This window comes from Calonectris borealis, chromosome 9 (assembly GCF_964195595.1).
Source record: "Calonectris borealis chromosome 9, bCalBor7.hap1.2, whole genome shotgun sequence".
NCBI lineage: Eukaryota > Metazoa > Chordata > Aves > Procellariiformes > Procellariidae > Calonectris > Calonectris borealis.
Window position 1 is genome coordinate 23,396,001 of NC_134320.1, and position 26,395 is coordinate 23,422,395.

A 26,395-nucleotide genomic window follows, 5' to 3' on the forward strand; every position below is an offset into this window, starting at 1 on the left:
GAGGAACAGAAAGGAAAAATTACAGCAAATAAGCCAATACATAGCCATCAGGGTCAAAAGGGCCTGTGGTAAATTTATTCTCAAATTCTGGCAGAGATTTAAATGCATATTCCATGTTAAATACATTTTGAATTATTAATATCAGATTGAAGAATGAAAAACATTCAGAATATTATATTCGATGTGTTTCCCATCCATTTTACACTAATGGCACAATTGATATAAGTCAATATGAAGATCAATGCTGAATATTTGGCACAGTACAGCGGTACATGGCAGAATCCACTGAGAGCTATTACATTCAAAAAATTAAGAACCTGCAAGGAAATAAATACAAATTATATGTGAGTAAATTACATAAAGGTTTACAGTTTCGATGATGAAAAATGGTGCCATCTGTTAAAATTAAAGCAGCCCTTAACAGGACAGGAAATTGCTTTAAAGTTAAACATTATCAGTGGAGAAAATTGTAAATGTACATTTTTAATCACACAGTAATTTCCTAGTGTCCTCAGAAACAGTGCCACATCCTTAAAACATTCTCAGCTTTGAGCTCTTTGAACAGCCAGGAAAAAAGAGGTGTAAGCATGGGAGGAGGAAAGAAAAGAAAAATGTGCAATGGAAAAGATACACATAGCTATAGAAAGAGCAGTTTCTCTCATCTCTGTTAGCACCTAAGTACCGTTTATAGGTAAAGGTAAGCTAGAAAGGAACTGGTTACAGAAGCATTAATGTCTTCATTGTGCTGAGCTGGTCTACCCATTGCCCAAAGAGCATCTGTTTTATAGATGAACAAAGAGGAAGGACTTCAAGGACAAGGACCAAAAGAAATTTGTGTTAAAATGCAATTATATGCTGAAAAATGAGTCTATAAGTGGTGTCAGTGAGTTCAATGTTCATTGTTGTGAGTGATTCTTGATGAGATTTACTTGACTTACAAAGGTTTTCTTGTTTCCACCACTAAAATTCTGCCTGAGATCTGAACATCAAGTTGGGCTGTTTATGGTCCATGCGTCATCATCTATAATAAAGAGTCTACATTTGGGACTTAATTAATACAGCCAGGTCAGGATTCAGCTCATTCCTTCCCAGAGATGTGTTGGCTCTGCAATGCTAACTGGCGTAAAGAATAGCACATACTTATTTTTCCGCAGGAGTCAGCAGAAAGACTGAAAATACACAGGACATAGATCTACTATCATTTTTTGCAGTCACTTTTCTGATCACATACATTTTTTAAAATAACAAATTTTTTTTTTCACTTGCCACAGCATTCACAGTCTTTACTCAAGGGGTGTTTTGTCAGAGAAAGCGCTTGAGCTCGATGGAAAATTATTGGCAGAGTTACACTGCATTTTGCATCATCCTGCTTTTTCTGAGGCTTGTTGGTCTAGAAGTGCAAGTAATTCTTCTAAGTAAAGGTTGATTTCATTTTTCACATTCATAAGTTGATCTCTTCCATTTTGCTTACACAATAATGTGCATATTATTCAAATATCTACAAGCTGCAGTGGGGCAGTGATTAACCTTTTCTTTCTTGTCTACTCCTTCCCTTTCCTGTCTGCCAGCTGTATGATATTGGGCAGAAATAGTTATGAGAAGGGCTTTCTGACTTCTGTAGGAAGACTGTTGATTAGGGGATGAGCTAGAGATATATTACATATAGAACTTCAAGTTCGATCTGGGCTTATGGATAATAACAGCACTTTGTCCTCACTGCTACTGGAAGAGAGTGATACGAGCGGAGCTACCTCATGCCAAATTGCCTCAGACTGACATTCTTAATTTTCAGAGGTAGGAAAACTGCCACCTCATTAAGGAGAACACTGTGTTATTAGTTTGTTGGCATGGTACCAGCATCGGAAAATGCAGCATGCATGTCCTTGTGACTAAATGCAAAAACCTGGCGAAGCTCATCGAAAATTATTTCTTTGGACAGGAAGCGGGGAATAGTGGCTTTAGAGACCTGAAACAAGAGCAAATAGTAAAGAACTTTCTACTTGTGAATATATCCTCCTATGCCATAATATCATTCTAATTGGTGCATTTTCATCCACTTCAATCATTTTAAAGACTCATGAATTTAAGAGAACTGATTGACATTCTAGCATTGAAAACTTCACAATCCAACAAAGGAGAGACGGTATCACAAGAAGGTCAAAGTGCACTCCTATCATAATGCAGATTCCTCACCGAATTCCCTACCTTCTCATTCTAGTGACACGTGGGAATAAGATTAATAGAATGAAAAAGCAGCTTTCATTCTGCAGTCTTTATGAAAATCAGCATTTCCAGCATTTCAATACTTATTTGCCACAGCAGGGAGCTAATCCTTTAAAAAACCCCAACCCAATCAGCCAGTCAGCCAACTGAACTGAAAGAATAATGACTTCTTTGAAGTTTTCTTTCACTGCACTGGGAAAGTTCAGATGCTCTCGCTGGGACAGTTCAGATGTCCCAACCTGCACTAATTACAAGACAAGTCCTTCCCATTCATTTTCATTGTTAATTGCAAGAATCCAAGGAAGGTAGGTTCATAATGAGGCCACTGTTGATTTTTGCACAGGTATTAGTCTCTAGCCAAGAGCTAATTCTTCATCTGGAAAACTTTGTTTTCAGGCTTCTGAAAATGCTCTTTCATTCCTAACATGCTTTAATTGACATGTAAACTATCATACATCTTGTTTTTCTTTCACATGAAAGATTACTTGCAAATGGAATGTATCTAAAATGAATGGCTCTACTCCATCATTGTATACTGCCCTTTGCAGAAGAAACAACTAATCTGAGAGATGCATTGTTTCTGTTGGGATTTACAGCCCCGCATTGTCTAATTATTCATGATGCATTATCCATCATACTGCAAACTTCTTCACAGGACTAGCAAAAACAATGTGTTCCAGTTAAGGAAAATTGCTAAAACAGAGCTATCGAAAGCATATGCCACCTTGATTTAAATGTCTGCAATCCTTTATTAATTTTGGGGGGTATTGCACCTGCTGAAGTTTCCTTTTTTTTTTTAGAGCAATGGAAATTCTCAAAATGAATATCATCAGATAGTGAGGTGAATTAAGTGTTGACTGAAACGATAAAATTTATCTAATCTTCATGCTAAGAAATGATTTTACTATTTTTTCAGTTTGAAAAATCTAATCTGCTTTAATTAGCCATTAACAATTATAACACTGTTGTAGAACTACGCTGTTAATGAGTAGAAAATATTAACTAAATATTTTAAATGTAGTATAAATAAATCCAGAAATACCAGCTGGGATTAGATAGGTCAAAAAAATGCTTCCTTATTATAAAGCACTTTACCTCTGGGTCACAGATTAAATACAGAAAAGGTAAATAATGAATGATAGTGTTACCATTAATAACTGCTTGGGGATATGGGGAAATGAACTTGCTTGTGTCTGACCATTTTCCACTTTAGTGATATCCGTGTTTCAACCACAACTCATAAGTGGATGGCTTCTTTGTTTGCAGTCTTGGCATTGTAGAGAGATCATTGTTGGTGAACTTATGTTAAATTCCACTGTCTCTCTCTCTTGATTATAAACAGCAATGAGATAAAATTTGTGTTATATCTGCACCTGAGACTTAATCCTCGCAATGCCTTCTAGCACTACTGCAAATAATTTCTACAAAATTGTTTTGTAAAATAAAAATTTTTAAAAAATTACAGAATTATTTCACATATATTTGGGGTTACAGCTAGCTGTAATGGTTTGTAATTTAGATTAACACTTCTTTTCTGGCAGGAGAAGTGAACAGGAGAGGACACTATTGCCCAGCAGAGGTATGTAGTGCCATGTTAGCTGCTGTGGGCCAGCCCAGCCAGCCTCCAGCTCCCACACCAAGAGGTCTGTGGCTCTCCATAGGCTCTTTATCCCATCAGCCAGCACTATGAGAAAGTCTTGGACATCCTGGGGCACCTCAGGTTGTCCTGGACATCACTCTGGGTCACCTCCTTATTGTTTGCTTTGCTGTTTCTGCTCGTGCCTTTGTTTTTCTGCAACCATCTAATGAGTCAGTGACTGAAGGAACTAGATTTCTTGTGGGTTTTCAGTTCTAGATGGCAAAAATATTATAATCAGAATGCTCCTGTAGAACAAAACCTTCCAGTGAGAGGACACAATAGACAGATTAGCCCTGATTTATCTTCCTGTAGTGGACGCATGCAGTAGATCTTCAACAAACACTATACAGATGCTATACATAGCTCTTTTTATTGGGTGGGTAAGAAAGAGAAATGCTGCAGTGCCAGAAGATGCACACGGGGTCTATACAGCCAGCCCTTGTTGCAAGTTTTCCACCAAGTCCCACCTGAAATTTTAAGCACTTCTACTACCCAGACTCAGAGGTATTAACTCTGTACCTATGTGTTCCTTCTGTTTAAATGGATTTCTGACACTCCACATGCAAACTAAGAAGCAAAAGCACAGCAGCCAGAGCATTCATTGGGAAGTTTAGTTTACTGAGCCAAGCACACAGAATGCTTTTTTTCATTCAGCTTGTAAAATTAATGCTGTTTAAACGGAACCACAATATACATCCCTGTTCAACACTACTGATAAGGCAGAGTACAAAGCGATTAGAGCATCGCCAACAGCAGGTCTTTCAGCAATTTCCATGTTAGGAAAAGAACCCTCTACACTCATTTTCTTTCTTTCCATTTCTATCCTAGGGGTTATGATGCACCAACATATTTCCATACATGTTGCAACAGTATGAGACCACACGCAAAAAAATAATCAAAAAGAGCAGAAAGGCACTTCAACTTTCCTTTAATCTGCTTGCTAAAATCTGTCATGTTCTGCCCAAGGTACTGTCATTTGTACAGAGTACGCTGCACTAAAGCTTCAATCATACTATCCAAATATGAGAAGTGTGGAAGTAACCATAATGAAACCGATGTCAGACAACCTCAGCTCACACTAGATTCCAGCAGCTTGACATCTTCAAATACAAAGGACAGCTCTTTATTGTAGTTTTGGAAGTGTGTCCATGTTTGAGTTTGAAACTTATACATGTCTTAGTATTTGTAGTGATTTATTTTCCTCTGTAGCATTTGCAAAATATATGTGAATACAACCTACTGTGCAGTTTATTTGCCATTTCAGGGAGGTCTGAGCCAGTCCATCGAAATTCTTTAGAGCTTACCTCACTTACTTGGCATCCTAAGCATAAAGGAAGAGGCACTATCAATAATCTACTGCACAAAAGCTGGCTACAAATATCTCCTTGATGATAGATTAAATCACATCTCTGTAGCGACAAATTCCATATCTGTACAGGTTACTAGCACAAATTTATCAGTCTAGAAAAGTCACTTTGAAGCAGAGGAATAGTTAGTGAGTCAATTGAGTTGGCTTGTAGAATCACTCCAAGAAGGGGAGCTTCATATGATGGGATAGATAGATTAGTGTATTTTGCTCGTTGGAAGACTGTTTCTTGGGCCCAACAACATTGGTAATAGCTATTACCACTTACTCTACAATTAAAAACTCCAATGCAACCAGCATTCAAGTAATGGACTGTTTTGGGAAGCACGGTACACTGCATAAACCTCTTGCATGTTTGTTCCATATAGGAGTGTGAAAAGAGCTAGAGGCCCCATTCCCTTCAGAAATGAACAAAGAATTTATGTAGTGTATGTAAGTGGGATGCTAAGCATGTATATTTATATATCACCATTTTTATTCCAATTTCTAGTTGTTTTCTTAGAGTTAAGTATTGTTACAACACTGTACTGGTTTTGGCTGGGACAGAGTTAATCTTCTTCATAGTAGCTAGCATATGGTTACGTTTTAGATTTGTGCTGGAAACAGTGTTGATAACACAGGGATGTTTTCATTCCTGCCGAGCAGGGCTTACACACAGTCAAGGCCTTTTCTGCTCCTCACCCCACCCCACCAGCGAGGAGGCTGGGGGTGCACAAGGAGTTGGGAGGGGACACAGCCGGGACAGCTGACCCCAACTGACCAAAGGGATATCCGATACCGTATGACGTCATGCTCAGCATATAAAGCTGGGGGAAGAAGGAAGGAAGGAGGGGACGTTCGGAGTGATGGTGTTTGTCTTCCCAAGTCACCGTTACGCGTGATGGAGCCCTGTTTCCCGGAGATGGCTCAACACCTGCCTGCCGATGGGAAGCAGTGAGTGAATTCCTTGGTTTGTTTTGCTTGTGCGCATGGCTTTTGCTTTCCCTATTAAACTGTCTTTGTCTCAACCCATGAATTTTCTCACTTTTACCCTTCTGATTTTCTCCCCCATCCCACCGGGGGAGAGTGAGCGAGCGGCTGTGTGGGGCTTGGTTGCCGGCTGGGGTTAAACCATGACAAACACATAGGTGCCTAATCAGATTCTCCACAGTTCCTATAATAAAGCTAGTCAGAAATAATGTAGGATTTGGATATTTCCAGTGCAAGCCTGATTAAAGCGTAAAATATTTCAGCGCATCAAAATAAATGCGAGGTTAAATAAAAAAGGGTATATTAAAACCCTTTGCAGAGCCCACCTACTACTTAAACTTTCCAATTGTAATCTAAGGCTTTGATTCTGCATACATGCATACATTTAACTTTGAGCCAGAAGGAGTGAGATTTCTTGTAAAAATTAAATTATGCATGTGCAACCAGAGAATCAGATTCTCATACACAGTGTTTACTCAAAAACAAAAGAGCCAGAAAAATGTGCAAGACCTGAAAGAAACAAAGAACAGATTACTCCTGGAAGAACTAATGCAGCTACTTACATTAGAATCAAATTGGGTTTAGCTGTTCAATATTTAGACCCTTATGTGCCACATATCTAACCTGGATTACAACCTGACTATGTATTGAAAGCTTTGTGCTTCTATTGAATCACGTGCCTATGCTGAAGCAGTCCTTATAAATATTTATAAGTAATGAATCCTATAGACACCAGAGAGAGTCTCTTGCAAAACTAACCACAGCCTTCCATAAAATAGTAAAAATATTTATGTTTACTGAAAATACAAGGATTGAGGATACTTGACACCTTGCAGGATCATGCCCTGTTGCAATTTCATTTGAAGACTTGCCACCCATTTCATAACTGACAAAAACGAAAGTTTTATTCCATATTTGATCAATAAAAGATCTTAAATAAATGTTTCAGAGAGTTCAATTATTAGTAATATGGTCATAGAAATCTTACACAAATCATTATCTCTTTGGGAGCACCCTAAAGAAAAATCTTCAAGGAGGAAAGAATATGTGTATTCCTCCTCTTAGCAAATTTCAGCCTCTCATACTTTATGGAAGAACGCAAGGCTTTCCTGCAAGAGTCAAAACCTTAAATGTATATTTTTCCAGACTTCATTTTTAATTTATTGAAAAGGCAAAGAAAATGCAATGTTGTAGCTCTAATCAGAGTTTCACAGCAAGGCAACATGTCCTAGTATATAGAGAATCAAGGTAAGGAGACCATAAACGTAATTCTCCTCCTGGTTCAAACAGCTTTATGCCATTGCAATGCCACTGACTTAAAAAAACAGCTTCCGAGTATGCAAGACGAAGCAAGACAAGTCAGGCACTTTGGACTAAGTCCATCCTTGTGCTCTGAGGATCTGTTTACATCAGCAGAGACACACAAACACCCTGGGTTGAGACCGTGCTTCTCCAGAAACCAGAAAAATCTTAGCACAGCACTAGGCATGAGCTATTGGGCCCTACTGATGGGCAGCAAATAATAAACTGGCTGAACTGGGTGCCAGGCTAGCATGGCTCTCTGTTTGGACTGAAGCTGACTTGCATTGAACTAAGTGTGTGTTGAAGAGTTATTTAATGCATCCCTGAAGGTAGTTATGTTCTTTGGGACACTGGCTGTTATCCCCTCTGGGACTTTCAATGGTTGCTCTAGCTCTCTGCAACTTGGTTTTCACACTTAAAAAATGTGAATGTAAGAATACCAGTGCTCCGCTGTACAGCACTTTCAGATTTTAAGGGTGAAAGGTAGATATCCATGTGAGCTTCAATCCTCAAATCATGAGAATAAAGATACACAATCGTGTCTGATAGTCTGAAAACTACCAGAGTACTGCTAAAATAAGCACGGTAGCTGAGTGTTGCTTTTCCTTGTATTAGTGCAATGCCATTAGAGTCAGTGAAATTGCACAGATGGAGAATATGGTAGGTTTTTGATTCACAAATTACAAGGGTGTTTTTTTCCTTAAAAGCAGTTCTAGTGGAAACAAACAAAATTAAGAAAAATGATAAATTATTTCCCTCATCACGGCAGTATCATATATAGATTTCTCTCTTTATTCTTTGGAGATTTCTATGGTTGCATGAACTATGAAATTTTTATATCCAAGGTACTAAAATATAGACACGTACAAAATAACTTCTACCACCTGATCAAAGCAAATGTAACCTTGGGAAAAAAAAAAATCTGTAGACCAGCAATCTCCACCTATTCACCTTTGGATCACAATAAATACCTAATTCTTTAATTTCTCCAAAGAATACAACAAATGCCTCTATTTATCTACAACGTAGCCTGTCAAAACCAGCCTGGCAAACCATCAGGAGGTGGAACCATTTGTGGTGGGACCTGTTATTTTACTGACTATGGCAGAATCCCTAGGCAGTTTTGTTGGGTTTATTTCATCTATACAATATACAAGAGTATCTCTAAGGCAACAGAGAGCTCCTGAGCAGAGACCAAAAGGCTTTCAAAAAAGATATTCTGAGAACAGCCAGCTCAAGAAAACTCTTTATTCTGAGGTTTATTGGAAAGAAACTCTACCAATACAATCATTAACAGCCTGCTGTAGACTCAAGTAGAAGCATGTTTTTATAATTTAGACTATACTTTTAAAGTATTTGACTTCTGAAGATACACACAATGAATTCATTTCAACACAAGACAGTGTCCTGGGAACAACTGAATATATCAGTGGTGACCAATGGGAATCTTAAGCGTTTATCACTTCCACACATTTCAAATATCTTCTTTTGTGATTGCTGCACCTCCAGAGGGTAAAAATCAAGCCTCAGTTTTGAAACTAAAGGCCCTCTTTAAAGGATTGGTTGATTGAATAAAGATGAAGTTTGGATAATAACCAGCGCAAGCATGCCTACAGATAAACACATTTCTGTGTTGGGTGGGTTTCCCTTTCAAGAGTTATTTATATTTAGCAACTTCTCATATTGAAGTGCTGAGCAAAATCTTGCCTGTGCAGTTGGGTCTGGCTCTGCAAGGCTGATTTTTTTATTCAGTGCTGTTCTCTGTAATCCCATAGACCAACACTTTGCTACTATGGTGATGGGCCAACTAATTGTAAAATCTTCATTATGGACTGATAACTTTGAAAACCCTAAATTCCTTTAGAAGAGAAATATATAAATCACCAGGAAATGAAATAACTATGTTTCCAGATCAAAATACTAAAACTAAAAACATCTTATTAACAGCCATAGTAAACTCTGCCAGTGTACTTTGAAGTGGAAATTCAGAGAATTTTATGAAATTCTGCAAATCTTGAGTTATACTTGGAATGTATTTCCACTAGGTTATCAGAACTGAGCAGCTACTCTATGAACAGTAATAGGTATAGATAAAGAAAAGCAATAAAATGATTGCCACTGTGAGGAAATTATGAAAATGTTTTAATAAAAGTATTTATCTAGAAAAAAAACCCTGCCACATATATTTCAGCAGTGTTATAGGTCTTCCTGTAGGCCTGCATCTGAGGACTTCACATGGATAATGAACTTGCTTGTGTTTTTGTTGGTCTTTTCTTAAGAGAATAATATTTCCTTTCTCATGCCTGTGTGAGCCAATATCTTGACTTCTACGCAAAAGAAAAAAAAAATGCAACAGAAAATTGAACAATACTCCTGTGCTTGTTTGAGTCAAACCTCCAGCCAGTGACAGGTATAGATTTACTGCAGGTTGAGCTGAGCTGAGGCACTAAGGAGGTTCCAGATCTCCCGTTGGCCCCAGCCCCTACTCCCCTGCAAGAACAGCGGAAAAATCCCAACACAATATTGTACTTCTCTGTTCCCCAGCTTAAAAAAATCTCCTGTAAATGCACGTATATGTAAAAAAAAAAAAACAAACAACAAACCAAAACCAATCTCATGACCTCATGCTGCTAAGGTCAGTGTCAACATGTTGAGTGACATGTTATGCTGCAGGGCTGCCTGCATCATCACTGAGGCTTTCAGAGGGCATATAACTCCTGTATCACTTGTAGCCTCTCTCCTGATCTCTAGGGTACACAATAATTTAAATTTTAGTCACTTGCCCTTAATCCTGAAAACCAGGCAAAACCTACAGCCCCTGATTTTCTGTTGAAACTCATTTGTATTGGCAAAAACATGGATGGTGCTCATAACAAATTCCTAGAAGAGAAAGTCCAGCTAAAGTGAAGTATTGGGAGCAGCTAAGGCTGCCACCTATCAAACTGTTAAAGCATAAAGCAACGCAATACAACTTTGTCATCTAATGTTCTGGTGGAGCTGCAGGGCAAACTGCCTTCAAAGAACGTATTGCACGGTCTGGGAAACCCCAAATCTAATTTAACAGTAAAAACCAAATAGAGTTCAACAGAAATTACTCTACAATCAATGGAATCGAATCTTATCAGTTTGGGGTTTTTTGAGCATCCTAGAGAAGTCTGGTTAGAGTATCTCATTGCCTGTTACTTTACATTTGATTTTGCTAAGGGGTATGGGACTCTCCTTATTTTTTTCCTTTGAAAAAGACACTACTCTTGGAATGGTCTTTTTGTTCACTACAGTGCACAGGCTGCAGACATGATCAGCTTCCATTGAGAGGATTGGAAGGGAAAAATGTTTACGCTTCCCTGCTCCACACCCACATGCCAGAATCCACCACAAACTGGGCCTAAGAAAACAAAACACATTCACTAAAATGAGCAGAGATTCAATTACAGAATTAATCCTTTTGAGCAGGTGGTTTCTGGTGAATCCACTGCCAGAAACAGACTCCATATCAGGTAAATCCAACTTCTACTGCCAAGGAGTTAATCAAAAAGCTATTATAACTTATTACTTGTCTAATTTGGGGCCTGCAAAGCATTGTAAACATTTCCTAGTTATTTATAAGTAGCACATCAATTATCTGTGTCCAGATACCAGGACAGATAGATAAATTGATTATTTTGTAATTTAACACGTAAATTAATATGTGTGTGTGTCTGTGTGTGCGCACGCTATTCAGCAATTTATCACGAAGTCTGTTTCTTACATCATTTGGCATCTTTTCCACTTTTGAAAAACCAGCAACACCAGCAAGGAACCCTTAAATACATATGTGTAGTCTCCACCACATAAAATGCAGTAACTCATACTAATAGCTTTAAATCAGGAGATCCAAAAATAAGGTTCTAACATTAATGTTCACTGGCCCTAGTTACACATCATTATACGGACAAAAGAGCTGTCAAAAGGGATCAGGAAACTCTGGCCTTTTAAATGCTTTCACTGAGGGTGGTTAAGACTCAAAGTTTCAGAGAAAGTGAACCTCCTTTCCTAGTATAATGCACTAAACCAATTATGCCAAATCCAGCAGGTGATTAGCTTATGCCCTGAAGCATGAGATTTGATTATTCTTATCTTGGTTTGCATACTGGAGCTACAAATATTATTAACGGCCATAAAATCATCCAGCCTTTAAAAAAAAAAAAAAAAATCTAGCCTGAAATTTTGATTTGATGACCTCTGTATGTGGCAAATTCCAGAATGTTTCTTTTGTTTAATCTAAATGCTTTAGCTATCACATGGTCACCTGTATTCATTCATATCACAGGACATGATTACGAAGCCTAACCATTTTGTGTGCACTTTGCCCTTTGACAATAGTGGTTTGAGCATCATGATTGCATTGTTGGTAAGAAGGTTCAGTAGAGATCTAGATGAATAACTGAGCATATAATTTTCCTTGAGATTGTTTTAAAGGGAAGTGAAAAACTTTCTTTACAGAAACACTGCAGTCAGGGATGTAGAATTTTTCATTAGTATTTCATTATTTAATGGAGAACATAACATTGCCAGAGCTACTGAAAAGTGATCCAAAGACCACTGACATCAATGGGAAATTTTCAACGGATTTCAACAGACTTTGGGCTAAGCCTCAGTTGAGCTAAATCACACTTCCTAGTTCTGGTTGTAGCTCTAAAGGATGATTCCCAGTCCTGTTTAAATTAGGGTAAACTGCTAAGGAACAAATCATAACATCTTTAGAGATTTTCCCCCAGACAACCCACAAACCAGACTTTGTCACAGTGTAGAGTACTTCCACCAACGTGCGTCAATTTACAATTAGGCAGATTGGATTTCAAGTACCATTCTGCTGCTGAGTTATTCCACCTTGATTTTTTCATAATCCTCCAGGTTTTAATATATCACCCTGCACAGAGAAGTGAGTTAGTGCAGACTCATTTTGTCTTAGTAATAAATAATTCCCTTCAAGATGCAAACAACAGCTACTGTTTTCTGAATGCTTGGCTGAGAGAAGGTTCTTGGATAAATAGCCTCACTTAGAAAACATATTTGCAAAAGCCTTTGAGAAAGTACAATGTATATGACAGTTTCAAATGGTGCCTTAAGAGCACTGTACTTGACCTGACACAAAACTGAAGACTTTTTATAGGAACTTCCAATCCAGATGTCCTTCAGGCGACCAGCTAAATCATAATGAATTGTTCATTTGTGTTTGGTCTTTGAAACAAAAAGAAAGTAAAAACTGAATCAAAGACCAGAAACATGAAATCAATCACATTAAAAACACACAGTAGTGAGTGTCTCTCAACTGTTTCAGGTTGTTTGGTCCACTTCTGACAACCTTTTAGGATCTGAACTTGCAAACAGACTGAAAGAATACGTTTGAAAGACCTCACGGCAAAATTGGCAGCTTTGAGGTCATGATTTGCTTTTTTTTTTTACAGACTGCCAAAGACTACATCTTTCTTTTGTTCCAAAGTGGGAAAACTTTAGTTCTTGAAATTCGATGAAAGACTGAAAAGGTAATGAAACCTGTAGTTCCTCCATTACTGATTTTAATGCTGCTACATCATCCAGGAGTAAGGAAAGTTGTATTGACACACAAACAACTTTGTAGGAGATCCTGGAAAGAAAGGGAACCAGTTGGGTGATTTAACTGGTACCCAAGGTCAGTTTGTTGCGCTGGCCAAATTTTTGTATGTGAGTTCATTTAAGGACTTCAGTACCTGAGTTCAAAATTTAGATGTCATTGAGGCCCAAATACCTCTTTTCATCTGCATCCCCTGACCCTCTGCCCATCTGTTTCAGCCAGGAAGCATGGAGAGATATCTAGCACTGAGCTGGAACATTTCAGGCTAAGACCATTATACCACCCTATTCCTGATTTGTAAGTCGAACTAATTGAATTATCAGTTACACATATTTGCAAATCGTTTAATAAGGGAGAAATTTCAGGACGTAATAAAGGGAAAATGCGTTGTTGAAACAGACTTTTGTTCTGTACCTTCTCAAAGAAGGAACTTGAAAACTAACTTAGTTTGCCATCTAAATCTGGCAGTATAACTCATGAAATATTGAACTGTAGAATTAGTAGATTTAGTCCAAATGTGAAATTGGGAAACATGTCCATTCACTCAGGCCCTAGCAGCAAATAAATTGGGCTTTTCTGATCTCTCTCATCAAGTAAAAGAAAGCCAGATCACTCTATGAGTACTGAAATTTCTCAGCTGCTCCACTTCCTACAAAGTCTCAGCTAAACTCAATTTCTAAGTTTGACTTTGAAATAACTAATTGCATATATATATATGTGTATAGATACATTCTAGAAACGTGTGTATGCATGTGTATACATACACATACTCTCTAGATACACCTCTGTGGGTAGGTACCTGCCTTCGAAATCTCTTAAGCAGACAGATTGAATACACTTAAATTGCTACAGCTTAATAACTTTGAAGCTCCACATGAATTGATTTTAGTACTATTATACTGCCTTATCAGCAAAGCCCCTGTCTAAGGAAAGGATTTGTGTGTGTGTGTGTCTGTGCGTGCATGCCTGTAAATAAGTGAATTTTACTACAGCGGTAGTAGAACACACAAATCTAGTTTTAAAAGTATTATCTTCAGTGTACAGAGATCACTTTTTATGGCGGTAAGGCTAAGAGAAGAAGGAATGTCTTACGAAGAAGGTGCTGGACTAGGACTTCAGAGGCTCAGGTTCAATTCCTCACTCTGCGAGAGGCTACTTCTGTGACCCTGGACAACCAGCAGAAGCAGTTAAGCAAATACGTAAGTCATCCTTTGTTCAAAGGGCAATATTTCCTTTCTCTCTTCTTTCGTCTGTCCTAGCACATAGATTACAAATACTTTACACCAGAGCCTGGGAGATGGTTTGGCGGGGGGGGGTTATTCTTTGTTTTTTTTTACCATGGGTAAATACAACATCCTGTGCAGTTCAGCCGTGATTTCACTTTGCAACCTATGAACTTCACTGGCACACAAATACTTAAATGATTATACTTTACAGATGAAGTCCAGAATCATTGTATCGCACACATTTCAGCTCTCAGTAATCTAAGACAATATACATTAATGCCATATAAAATATGGGATTACTAGGAGGAAAAAAAAAAAAAAGGGAGGGGTGGTAGTCGAGGAAAAGAATAATTAGCTTTATCCGTATTCCTACCAGATATCACACTGTACCAACTAAGAATACAAAAGTAAGGGTATTTACATTATTATAGCAAATAGAGGATCCAAAGTTACAGTTGTCATTGAAGATCATAATTTATTTTTATAACACCTCCTTTGTAAGCTGCAAAATATTTTAGTGACAACGATCTAGAAAAAATGGCTAGATTAGAATTTGAATGTAATAAATTAAGGGTATTCAATGTAAGAAAAATGTCAGATTTGGCCAGCAGATCAACACACCAAACATAGCTTCAACTTTCAAATATTATTTTTCATGCGTGAACAGTGCTCAACAGGTTACCATAACTTTTTTCTGCCATTTTGTCCCCTTTCGTTGGTTCTTTCCAGCCTTCGAGCTGTTACATGGCCAAGAGTTGGGCAAGCGGCTCCCTCTGGTGCCGACACCAATGCGGCTCTCTAGGTTTTACAGGTCTTGCTCTCTGTATTTCAGTTTAGGACCCGATTATGGAAACTCAGCATTATGCAAGACTGAGTTTGGTAGTCTGTAAAATAATTCCTTGTCATACCTATGGTTTCGTTAAGCAGTGAAATTGTCTTTAGAGAGATAACTCTGAAAGCACCACATTACTCTATATGGTATCATCACGTGGTACCTTATTCACAGATAACCAAAGATAAGATGGGACTTGTTGCTAGTATTTACACATTTCCCACTGCTTCAATTAAGAATCAGCTTGCATTTTTGAAATATCAAATATTTTCAGAATTAAAGTGGGATTGCAAAATGGCAGCTCAAGTATATTACCAGCCGAACATCAAGTAGCTTGCTGCACTAACACTAAGCACAACTTTTTGGTTAAGATTACATATGTCGGTGTTTACATATTTTTTAGTTCTACTAGAAGTTTCACCCTCTGTTTTCTGAAAGTAAGCCACTGTACCATAGTACAGTGTAGTAGTACCATAGTTATTACCTCTCTGAATTTCTGACAGGTTACCTGGCCCCATATAAAATACAGAGAAGAGGTGCAATAGTTTTCATCACAATTCTATGATAGTTAAAGGCCTGTCACAATTTTCGTCACGTTTTCCTAATTATTCAAAACTATTTTTAAAATGTGCAAAAATGCTGCATATAAATTTCTACCTAGGAAGTTATAATTCTTAGGGAAATATGTTTATATCCAAGGAGAAAATGGATAATACTCTGTTTAAATACTTTCTTAAAAAGTATTAGAAATCTAACTGGATTCTAACTTGTCATCACAAGTGCTTTTTTCTTTCACAAATACCATTTGAGTTTATAATAAGCATTTTACTTTTTTTTAAGAAACACTTAATCATAGCCAGGCCCATACACATAATGATTCTTTGTTGTTTTGGAAGTAACATGCTTGAAAAGAATTAAATACTGCCGTTTCACAAAAGCATGCATCAGGGTCCAACAAGATTTCCCCACGTCAAACTCTCCTCATTTTCAAAGGCTCTTACAAAGAGGAGGCTCACAAGAGCAGGCTCATTCATTGCACTGCTGGTCTCCGAACCAAGAATGGATGGCAGATGAAGAAAGACCTATGGCTCCCCCATTAATAGGATGTTTAATATTTTCTTGCTTCATCTGCCAGAGCCTTTATACAATTCTCATAACTTTTGAACTATGCAGTGTTATACATAATGATCTGAAGAGGCAGCACTGTATTTTTTCCATCTGCAGTGAGCTTTCCAAGCATTCATTAATCCTCACAGCATCTCAGGGTAGTAGTTCAATTTATGGATGGGAAAACAAAATAGATTGAGTACTGGAATATATTTTAATGTAAGTGCCAAGCAAAGGCATGAGATTGAAAATTCCCCCAGTGTTTCTTTCTTGTGGACTTGCGGAAGCTAAGACCTTATAAATGGGTATGCTGGAAAAATCTGGCACAGCAAAATTGCTGCATCACAGCCCCAGCAGCTGGGTGAAGAGTTGAGTATGGGAAAAGCAAAGACCAAACTATCACATTGTTTCTCCTCTCTCTTGGTACCCCAGTAAATGGCAATGAGTCACTGCACATTTCTTATGAACTAGCTAAGGGGGGAGGACAAGGAAAAAAGTTACTTTATCTCTCTGTTATGACAATGGGGACAAGAATGAGAGGCAATGCAAAACGTTGCTAAACAGTCAAAAAGGAAAGCTGTGGCAACCTTTTAAGGTGTTCTCCATCATTAAGATTCCAAGTGCTACTAGATTTATGTTTAGGTAGTGATTTTGCTCCTAATTAGTCCAGCAAACTTACCAAAATACAAAAAGTTAAGAGTCAATTTTGACCTCAGCAACAATCTTCAAAAACATCAGAGTTGCAAAAGTACAAAATGGTGGATGTGAATGAAGAGCAATGAAACCATCAGGTTTTGCATTTTCTAAAAATTGCTCTGTTCTTAAACGTTAGTTGCAGCAAATGTTCCAAAACAACAGAAAATCTCTTTTTCTTTAATGGCCACTTTAAAGTAATGTTTACAGTTCAACCTTTGCTTAGACCTTCACTTGCCAAATGGTACGTCTCTACATCAGATAAAATGTGCCAAACATAGGCTAAAAGTCAATCTACATTTTTATATTTGGAATTTTTTAAAAACAAGCAAATGAAATAGCAGGGGAAAAGTAGTATTAACTATGCATCTTTCATTAATTCATTAAAGGCACAAAAGTTGACTAAGTCACTGTCTGATTAAAAGAAATGCTATTTTTTCATATATACTAGCTGCATATACATTTGTTGTACATATTAGCTCCAATAACATTGCTGCAATCTCCACATATTTACACTGAAGTTTGAATCAGACCACACATAATTTCTTTTGTGTATTTGCACTATCATACAGCATAGTGCATATGTATATATCTACATATGCATGCATATTTTTTAACTGAGTCTACCAAAGACCAGAGAAGTTCTCAAATGGATTGATGATCTTCTTTTAAAAAGTGCCTCCAAATGTTTATTTCACTGAGCACATTGAATTTATTTTTCTGACCACTCTACTTTCACATTGTATTGCAGTTCTTCCACAATTTACGGTACTTTCACATGTTGTGAACACACGAACTCAGTGCAACTGTGGTAAATCATGCAATAAGAACTCATAGTAGAGTGAAGCCTAAATTCCTTGGGACAAAACAATGTATTTATTATTTATTTGTACAGTGTCCGGCACAAGCAGGTGATGATTTTGGCTGAACCTTCTGGTTGCCCAAGGAACACAAACAATAAAACCTCAGCATTCAGCTCGTCTATAACTCAGTAACATCTAATTTTCATTTTACTGCAATATAAATTGCTACCTGGCTACATCGTTCAGTAAAACTTCATCTGCTTTTAATTTTAATTGTCCAACAAATCTGCTTAATTGGAGCCAGTCCCAATTTTTCTGAGTTCAGGAGTTTGTTTTGGTTTGTTTTGTTTGTTTTTTTTTTAATAAATATAAAGTCAAGTATATCTCAGCTGGAGGTGATGCTTTCTTGAAAATAACAGGTAAGTCAATTCTGAATAATTGTTGAACAAAAGAAAAGGCAGGAGTCAAAAATAAATACCTGTAAGTATATTCCTACTTCCTTAATATTAACTTTCACCATATTGAGTGTTGGCAAATAACTATATAAACATTAACAAAATTTCTACTTCAAATTTCTATTTCCAAATTCAGAACCCCCTTGTGCTGTTTTCTGGCAACTGGGATGGAAAGCCTCCCATCCACTTCAGAGGAAGAATACACCCTCCCCCTTTTCCTTCCTCTGAATAATAAAGTTCCTCTCAATAGGAAATGGATCAAATCCTAAATAAATAAATCAGCGCATCTGGTATTTATTTATCCCAGTCCCTGGAAATTTTATGCTAATTGCAGTTCTGTTACTAAGGCTCTGGAAAACGTCTTATAGTTGGTTTTATATTATTTTACTGAAATGCACAAATAGAAATGCTTTCTTCCCCAGCGTTTCTCCCCTCTATATAGTATATGAAGTTAGTCCTCTCACAGTATATGAAGTTAGTAAGCTGATTAAGAATATAGCTGATCAATTCCTTCTACTTTCTTCTTGCGTAATATAAAGTCACATTACGAAGTCCTGTGTTCTCAGCTCATCAACCATTTAGTTGTCTTAATAAAGACAACCAAAAAGTAAAATCACTGTTCTCCACTGCTTTAGCCCGGTTGTAAACTAGTGCAACTCCACTGAAACGGACAAAATCGGGCGGATTTCGGACTGCAGTTTCACAGTGGCATTTCAGGATTGAACATGGCTACTTGTGTTTGCAATGCAGCTTGACAGATAATGAGGCATTTATTATGCTCAATTAGTAGTAATTTATCATCACTAAATTCAATATATCATCTTTTCTGATACATGCTTTCTGATACAAGCTTCATTCCTCCTACTTTCAGTCCCCTCTTCTTTCTCATGCTTCTTTTCCTACTGTGCAGGTGGCTTGTCCAGCCTCTTCCTCCACAGAGAAAAGGTATCTGAAAACTTCCCCCAAAACACAGTCCCTCTCCTGAAGCACAGTGCTTTTTTCTCTGCTGGGGACAAAAGGGCATGGTAGGATTTGTTCCAAAGTCTTCACATTGATAAAACTACTACAAGATTTCATTTTGGAAATATTCCTTGAGGTAGATGCATACTTAAAAACAAAAAAGTCTTCAAATCTTTTTTTTTTCCTGGCATTGCAAAAAGTTCTCTGGCACACAAGACTCATGCACAGGTATTGCCATTTCCTAGAAAGTTGCAAAAGTCAACCTAACATCTGGTATCACAACAATATGGTCATTTCCATAACTAAAACTGTCTCCTGTGAAATCTTAATCCTATTTATGACAAAACCATAGTCTTAACTATTGGGATACACAGCAGATTTCTGGCAATTACTCCTCCCTGCCCCACGGACCTCCACAGACAAATGTTCAGACTTAAAGCTTGGGCCACCAATACGTGGGGCCAAGGAGAAATCTCACTGTCAGCAGTATTAAGCTCTTACCCTGTGCGCTGAAAAGCCATGAAATGAGTGAGACATCTAGTTTACCCACTTGTTACATGAAATACATGACCTATACAAGACTGCACTTTCAGTCTGGTCTTCTAGAGCAGTGAGATCTACACAACCATACTTTGTGTGTACTTATGCCAATTTTTTAATCAGTTGGTGATTTCAGCCCAACTTACCTTTGGAACAGGCAAATTCATTGAAAATAAGTGAGAAAACAGACATGAGAAACTGCAAGACTCTGAAAACCTCTCTCAACCTCAACAGAAAAAAAGAAAAACCGCAATACATTACCAGGCACAAGAAACGTGAATGAGAGAAAGAGCTCTCACCAGTGTTTCAACTGCAGAGGAGTTTCACTCTATGAGACAGAAATCTTTGGGAAAGCAGCTTTCATTAATTCTGGCATTTCTAAACAAATACGAATACCTTTTTAAATAATCACAACTTCAGCGTACTTTATTGAGCTCATCCTGCTGACTGTGATGAGATTGGAAGAGTGTAAAAGTTACAGAACTTGGCCATGTATCGCACTTGGGTGGTCTGAACCTCCTGCTCTTGCATCCTGGGGGTGGTGGAGGTGCACATCGCAGCGTGGGTCTGACAGCCAGCAGGATACCTGGCTTGAAGGGGTCTGACAGTAGGCAGGTCCTACTGCTCCGTATGGCGGAGGGCTTCTCAGCTGGAGGTCTCCTGCTGAGACCAGACTGATTGCCCCAGCATCTTCCTAGCCATTAAATGAGCACTACGCTTGACATCCTGTACCATTTATAGAATTTGTATAAGCTGCTGTCAGAAGTAGGTAAAGGTTGTTATCCACACTTCTGTTTCTTTCAGTTAAGCTTATTTCTGCCAGGTATCAAACTTTTTGTTTCTTCAATTATTCACTTACTTTCTTCCTCAGAAACACTTGCGACTCTTGCAGAAGTTTCATACCCATCTAGTGGCTACAGCCTGGAACTGAGCAACAAATCCACAGGTCCGCTATCTACACTTGCTACTGAATCGCTGCACAATCTCAGATCAGTCACCCGCTTCAGGTACTTTTCCCGTCAGTAGAAATTACGATATTGATAGCTGCTCACTGCTGAAAAGCACTATGAGATTTCAAGTAAAAGCTGAAACGGAATCAAACAGTAGTATTAGTAGCTGTATGGACTTGGGTACGAGAAATTAATTTTTTTGGTGTCTGGAAGACTGGTTTTCCATTGCAAAATTATAGACTCCTATCCTGCGGATTAAAAGACGAGAGTCCTGTAATACCGTTTACCACCTGCAAAAAAACCTCCCAAAGCTAATCTAACCAGAAGAACAAAATAGGAAATGTATTGTACCTCTACCAGAAATGATGGTTGGAGATTTAATTTGCCATACACTCCGATCAGCAATATTCTCTATCCAGTCATGAATCACTATGTTGACCCTTGAACTGGAGCATTTGCTTGCAACTCACCATCGCTTAAGGAGTTATTATTATGGCATATGGGGACAACCATGTTCAAATAGGAAAATAAACAAACAAATAAACAACATTTACCCAAGCAATGACCTGTCAATTCAAGAACTAGGTTATGCTCAAATGCACACACAATATAAAAGATAATGAATAGTAAAAAGGGATATAGACAGCCCTTCTAGTGAGTCGCCAATTCAGTTTTCTAAATGTTCTTGATGTTCAGAGGAAAGAAATTTTAAAAGCTCAAATCCAAGTCTGTCCTCATTGAGTAACTGCTCTTTGGCAAAGAGGGGATGACAGTGGCTGTACTGATGACACAACAGGAAACACTCTTTGACGCTTTCCAGTTTACGGAGATGAACAGTAAACTTTCTAACACTGACAAATTAACTCTAAATAAATAATATTTGCATCAAAGTTACCATCTAAATTGTCTGATCACAGTCAGAAATTCTAATTGAAAACACCTTTACATGTAGATTCATGAAGTTCATGGAAATTTTTGCTTGAATAAGGACAGTAGGATTGAACTCAGTATCTCTGAGATATTTCATGCTAATAAAACACTCCATTCGGAGGGTTTTAGAGAAAGCACTAAAATCTACCTTTCATGAAATAACTTCTTAGATTTGGATTCCATTAACCTTACTCAAACACCTACTCAGTGGCCACAAGGAATTTAATCTTACCAGATTTTGCATGTGGCTATTTTCCAAAAAAAAAAAAAAGATACATGATAACAAATTTTTGAAGGACTCAGCATATCTCTATAATTGTATTATGTTCGGCAACCACCGGCCCAAGTAGTCCTATGGTGAACTGAACCTGCACCTGTTCAATTGCTGATTAATGTTTTTGCACCGTGACTGGTTTGTCGGCAGTATTAAATGGAGCTCCAAGTGAACACAGTGAGCTACACAGATGATATACATACATATAGATGTATGTTACATCACCAGTTGCAGATCGTGTTAAAGATTGTCAAAGGCAGTGGACAGAACTCAAGTAAATGTAAACCCTGTGGCTTAACAATTCTCCTAAAACAGTCCAACTTGATTCCTTCCCTCATAGCACGTTTCCCTCCGTAAGAACAGCAACATTTTATTCCAGCCTCTTCAGTACAACCTGACTGTAAATAATGGATCAAAAAATGCAATCATGAATACAAAAGAAGTGGAAATAAAGCAACAGAAAAGGATAACATGAAAGTGGAGCTTTCCTCACAGCACTGCAGGAACACTGCTATATTCTGCTGAAGGATTGAACTCCACAGCTCCTGCTTATTTAAAGAGGATTAAAAAAGCTAATGACAGAATCATCAAGATTACAAAAAAAAAAAAAAACACCAGAAAAACCCACACGCACCAAACACACGTTTACTTTTAATCAAAACATGTAATCAAGAGGCCTAAGTGATGATTACCTCCTGCTTTCAGCCTAAATCACTGAAGCAGCCCGTTAAATGGGCTTTCACTCTTCCCAGTGCTGCGGAATGTGTCACTTCACCAAACAGGTATGTTCACGCACGACGCTCGCTTCACAATAATCTGATCTCTCCCTATATTTCGAGATGACAGCGGTTGTCTACAGCTAAGACACATCGTAGGAGTTCAGGAAACATGGTACCCGTATCAAGAAAGCCACTTTTTAGTAACGGCACCTTTATTACCACAAACATGTTCACAACTGTTAGCGCAATTAATTATCGGGACGAGGAGATACGCAGCAAAAGACTAAAAATTGCCTTTACTGGAACACAATTCATTTAGATGATTTATGGAGTTCTTTATTGTTAGCGTCACAAGAGCTTTTTCAAAACAAGAGAAATCATTAAATCCCATAAAACACGGACTATCGCCGCAGTTAGCTGGTAATTGATATCCTTACTTGTGCCATTTATATCACTAAATGGAGCTGATAAAACAAAAATTAGTAAAGCATGCTGATGGAGAGCAAGAGCCTGCGACACCCCAGAAGGAAGCCAGGGTATCCTTTTCCTCCTTCCCTACTCTCCAGCCACTCAGAAGGAATTACTCCCCCGCCCCCTGCCACAGCCCCCAGAAGCGTTTGAAATTCAGCGCAGGTCCTCCCCCAGCTTCCCCAGCGGGGCCGCCGGAGCCCGGCTCACCTTCCCCCAGCCCCGAAAGGGTGCCGGGGGGGGAAGCAGAAACTTTGGGAAGGACGGAGGGAGGGCGAGGCTCGCTCCACCCCCCCCCCCCCGCCCCGCCTCGCTGAGCCCGGGCGGCAGCACCGCACTCACCGCCGCGCCCCGCGGGGGCGGCGCGGGGGGGACCCCGGCGGGGCCGGGCCGGGCGGCCGCGGGGGAGGCCCCGGTGCCGCAGGCTGGGGCTGGACCTCGGTGCGCCTCGCTACGGCCCAGACACCGGCCTCAGCCCCGGGGAACCGCCGGCGGGGGGGGCAAGGAAGGGGAATTAATTTGCTTGTAGAGGGAGAACTTGATTGCTACACCACCCCCCCACCTCTGCCCAGTTTTCCTCGGGGGGGATTTTAACTACTTCTGTCTCCTTTTTAAATGCATATAAAAAAGCTTTTGTATTGCAGTTTTCTATGGGGCTTTTCAGGAATCCTGCTGGGTGGAGAAAGTGCAAGATAAGAAATCATTTTAAACAGAAAATCGGTGGTTTTAAACAGTTACCAAATAACAGCCAAAACATGTGCACAGCAAAGAAACTCCCAGATACAGAGCAGGCAGGGAGAAGGAATGTATATTTTAGTGATGAAAAGCAAGCAGGCGTGTTAGAAAAGACTCGGAAGGACGGGAGAACAGCACCGAAAATGCAAATAAATCAGCCCAGATTCTATGAAAAAAAGAGAAGCTGCTGATAACCCTGAGCAAATGCTGCTGTCTCAAAGATGGAAATAGCTCCCTTACCTTATTACTAATCCTCGCTTGCACCTGCTCTGCAATCATAAATACTTCGAGGTGCTTAATATGAAGCTAAATTGATGGCTGAATTTAAGAATTTCTTCGTACACCTCTTTTACAAATTCAAAAGGAGATTTTTAGGATCGTCCTCCTCAGTATCCATTAGCTTCCCAAAGAATTCCAATTTTCTTGAAAAAGAGGCAAAAAAAAAACCAAAAACCGGTATGTCTATATACAAACGGGCACTGTGATAGATCCAAAAAACAGGGAGTGGGGGAATCTGAGAGGTGTCACTACAAACTTGGCAAGCAAAACGTATCCTCAGCAAGAAGGAGAGAGAGAGAGAAAAAAAGCTGCAAAATACAAAATTCCCAGAGAGATTTTGAAGGGGGGAAAAAAAAAAAAAAAGCAGCAGCAAAGCACAGAGGAAAGACGTATGAGCAGAGCACAAATGGGATGGCGGGATCTTTCCCAGCCATCCATCCGTCAGCAAAGTGAGCAACCGCCTCCCGCGCCGCCGCTGCGGGTGAGCCGCTCTCCCCCCCGCGGCCGCCGCTACCTGCGCGCACGGCAGCACACCCGCGCGCGCGGACACACGCACGCACGGACACCCACCCACCCACCCGTGCACACTCACTCACACACACACACAGAGCCGGTGCCGTGCCGAGGCGCACGCCCGTGGGCTCAGCCGGGCTAGGCGGCCCCCGCGGGGATCCCCGGCGTGCGTGGCGGTGTGTGCGTGGCAGTGTGTGCGTGACGGTGTGTGGCCGGGCCTGCCCGCCCTCCCGGCCCGCACGTCAGATGTGACGCTTAGCCCAGCCGGGGATGCTGGAGCAGCCGCAGCCCCAACCCGCTGCCGCGGAAAGTTTCCCCCGGTCTCCCCCCGCCCTCCAGGGCTTTAAGGTTTGGGTTTTTTTTCCTCCTCTCCCTTCCTCCCCCCGCACAAAGCCGGATCTGGGTGCAGTCTATTCCCCACGCCGGCGGTGGGCTCTCTGCTTCTGCCTCCCATCTCTCCCTCCCTTCACCTCTTCCCCCCCTCCCAAACCCCCCAAATTTCCCAGGGCAGCCCAGTTGCAAGAAGGCTGGGTAAGGAAAGGGAGAGAGGCTGCTGTCCCAGCAGGTGAAAGCCCAGAAAAAGTCCGTGGGTACAAACACTCCCCAGGCCTCTCTTCCCAGCAGGGCTCCCGGCCCCGGCTCGCTGCGTGCATTTCCAATACCCTCACAGACATCACCCCACAAGGTGTCAGGTCAACAGGCTGTAGGTGTAGACCCCGGCACAGACACATCACCTCCCATCTCTCACTTCCACGCTTTCTTTTTCCCTGACCTGGTACACATTTCATCTGAGACTTTCAAAGACCTTTAATTATTCTATTAATGTACACCCATAAATCTTCCAGAGCAGCATTTCATTAGGCAAACATCAATACACGGTACACAGAGATGTAAACAGAGGCACCAAGGGCTAGATAGGTAGCAAATTACACACTGAAGCCATAACAAAAGCTGAAACAGAATTGTTCAGTTTTGTTTTCCAGAGCTTTTCTAGGGAAGTTATTCTATGATCTTTTTATTAAAAAAAAGAAAAAAAAAGAAAAAAAAAAAAGAAAAAACCTTCCATGGGAACAACTTGTGTCAGTAGATTACCAGGTTACTAAAGCAAGCCCCAGTTTACACCACCATAACAAGTCTCTTCTGTGAGCCCATACCAGCTTACAGTTAGTCTAGTGAGGGAAAACAAAAAGTTCACAAGCGTCTTAACTACTTGTGTTTTATAGTAATGTCATTTGCATATTCAAACAAATGAAAAGCAGATTTTTTTTTTTCTCCTTGACAAATCAGGAATCATAAAATGGCACCCTGAGTGGAAGAGACAAAATATGGGTCCATTCAACTAGGGCAGAAAAAGACCAAGGAAAACAGAGCTCCTGGATCACACTTGGGTGATCATACGTGTACGGTACTGGTAGTGGGACTTATCACTTGTTTTAGACCTCATAAGGTGCTTGGAAGAGGTGATCAGGGATATGCAAGCAGATGGATATGGAAGAACTTCAAAGGGAAGTATGAGATTCAAAGCAGGTCTTAAACATGGGTGCAGAGAAGGCAGAGACAGAGGCGGCGGCAAAGGGTGCAGAGAGGTCTTCCTAGGCAAAGGAGAAGAGTGGGAAAAGAACAGAGAGGCTGGGAATAAACTCTTTAGGCTTCCTCAACTGGAAAATATGTCCTTGTGAAGGACCGTTTCACACACTATTTTCCAGTGAGGAAAGCAAAATCACATCCCAGCAATTGGGTATCTTCTGGTTGAATTTTGAGGACTGAAGGTGAAGGGCGTTAACCTGTCCTAATACCTTTTCCTCTGACAAAAGAAGGA

The 26,395-nt window shown here is 39.6% G+C and overlaps 1 protein-coding gene across 1 annotated transcript in view; it reads right to left on the minus strand.

Annotated features, from left to right (window-relative positions):
* The window catches only part of NLGN1 (neuroligin 1), a 398,258-nt gene extending 373,959 nt beyond the window's left edge, over positions 1–24,299 (minus strand). The window contains exon 1 of the mRNA XM_075157384.1: positions 24,025–24,299. The gene's annotated coding sequence lies outside the window, so the exon portion shown is untranslated. The remainder of the gene's footprint in view (positions 1–24,024) is intronic.
* Between the last annotated feature and the right edge of the window lie 2,096 nt (positions 24,300–26,395).